Raw genomic sequence first — 1,953 nt, 5'->3', positions numbered from 1 at the left:
GTACACCCAATGCAGGAGCTGCCCCCTGATGGTCAGTGGGCTCTCACAAGGGGAGCATCGCTCAGCCAGAAGCTGGGCTCACGGCTGGCGAACGCAATGGCGGCTCCACAGCAGCGTTAAGGATCCCCCAAGAGGTCCCGGACTGCAAGAGGGCACAGGCCAGGTTGAGGGAGCCCCCCCCCCCCCCCCCCCCAGGCACCTAGAAAGTTCCTGCTCACCTCCTCTGGGAGGCTTTTCCAACTGAGGCAGGCAATGGGGGACTGTGTCTTCCTTGTCCCTTGGGGTGGAACTAGGCACCGTGGGGGGATTTCTGGGGCCCCTCATCTTATCACCTCCCCATGGGCTCCTGGAAGGCAGGGATCCTGGTGTGCATGACACTGAGGTGCTAGAAGTAGGACCAAGGACTGAGGTTGGAGCTGGTGTATAAGGGCACTCATGCCCAGCGTCCCCAGCGCATGTATGCACGCACCAGCTGAGCAGGCACAGGGCTAGTGGTCACTGCCACTGCCTCTTCACTCCGGTCCTCCTGTCCCCCTATCCTGTTGCTGGTTGGCAGGGCTAGTGTCCGGTATTTCTTTATGCTGTGGCCCTGCCAGCGCTGCCGCACTTAGGAGTCCAAACGTGTGTCTGCGTGTGGAAGTTCAGACCAGCAGCGCCTCCAGAGCGAGGGGAACGTTCTCCGGTGACTCAGCAAGCTTGGGCTCTGCCATTTCTGTGGGAGCGGTGCTGGGACAGTGATGAATCACTTGCTTGCCTCTTGATTTGCGTCAATCAAACCACATGTGAAGAAAGCAGCAGTGAGTGAGGCTTTGCTGGCAGCCTGGCGTCCAGTGCGGGGACACTCGCCAGGGACAGCCACAGAGGGCCGGCCGCTCACCCCGGTGGTCCAGGCTGCAGGCTTCCGCCTGCTTCGCCCCCGCCATCCCTGCCATTCCCGCCAAGCCGCAGTGGTAATTATGGCTCTCTCTCTCTCTCTCTCTCTCTCTCTCTCTCTCTCGTTCTCTCGCTCTCTCTGCCGGCTTCCTCCACTCTGTCCTGGGCGAGGGACCCTTTCAGTCACGGGAGTGTTTGCAGCTGTCTCCTCTGACCTTTCACAGAATTGTCCTAGGACATGGCTCTTTGAAAAGGTTCCTTGTAAGACAGATTCCCTTGTAAGACAGACTCATTGAAAAGGCGTGTCACTGCTCCCTGCCCCCATGATAGCCCAGAGACCTGATAGGAAGGACATTTCCAGAGTGGGATGGGCAGGCCTGGGGAGGTTGCCTGTGACACAGTTTGTTCAAGCAGTTGCCTCAGAGACTGTGAGCCTTTCCCTGGTCAAGGTGTATCCTCCATGTGGTCCCAGGAGCCGTGCCAGAGGAATCCCAGAGATTCCTGTGGCATCACTAGTTGAGTGTTTGCTTTGTTTGAAGTAGGCAAGTTAAGTTTTTATTTTTAAAGTAACTTTATGATATTATTGTAGTTTAAATTGTAGCTGATATCCTAGTTACTTGGCTAATGACAGCTATGGTTACATCCTTAGGAGGACATTGCCCTCACCTTCCCAATGTCATCTTCTCTCTTTTCTTTGCCCTGGAAACAAGGCAGAATTCCAGGGCACTTTGGCAGAGATCGGAATTGTGTGTAGGTGCAGCTGCTCTAGGGGATCAGAGAAACTTAGTGCGGGTGAAGTTTTCCGAAGTGTCTCTCTGAGTAGCTTGTGGCCTTCCAGAACTGCAAGCAACCTGCAGACAGCCAGTAAACACCAACAGACTAGCCACCACATGGACAGAGTAACCCTAGAGTTCAAATCCAGCCTTGTCATGAGGTAGCTTTCCATTTTTTATTATAAAAGATTTCTAACACAAAAGCAAAAGAAGACAGAATCAGGAATGACCAGGTGGCCATCCTCAATTTCAGCCACACCCAACCAGGGCCAGTCTGGGCCTTCTTCCTCACTGGTGTGCACGTGAT

General features: G+C 54.6%; 1 protein-coding gene across 11 annotated transcripts in view; it reads left to right on the top strand.

Annotated features, from left to right (window-relative positions):
* The window catches only part of HDAC4 (histone deacetylase 4), a 201,353-nt gene that overhangs the window by 53,025 nt on the left and 146,375 nt on the right, over nucleotides 1-1,953 (top strand). The window contains exon 1 of one of the 11 annotated variants that reach the window (XM_015561925.1): nucleotides 781-950. The exons of the other annotated variants lie outside the window; for them this stretch is intronic. The gene's annotated coding sequence lies outside the window, so the exon portion shown is untranslated. Of the gene's footprint in view, nucleotides 1-780; nucleotides 951-1,953 lie in introns of those variants that run through there. 11 annotated transcript variants of the gene reach the window in all.

Source organism: Myotis davidii, unplaced genomic scaffold (genome assembly GCF_000327345.1).
Source record: "Myotis davidii unplaced genomic scaffold, ASM32734v1 scaffold370, whole genome shotgun sequence".
Lineage (NCBI taxonomy): Eukaryota > Metazoa > Chordata > Mammalia > Chiroptera > Vespertilionidae > Myotis > Myotis davidii.
The sequence above is the reverse complement of the archived record's forward strand: the minus strand, read 5'-3'. Positions and strand labels throughout refer to the sequence as shown.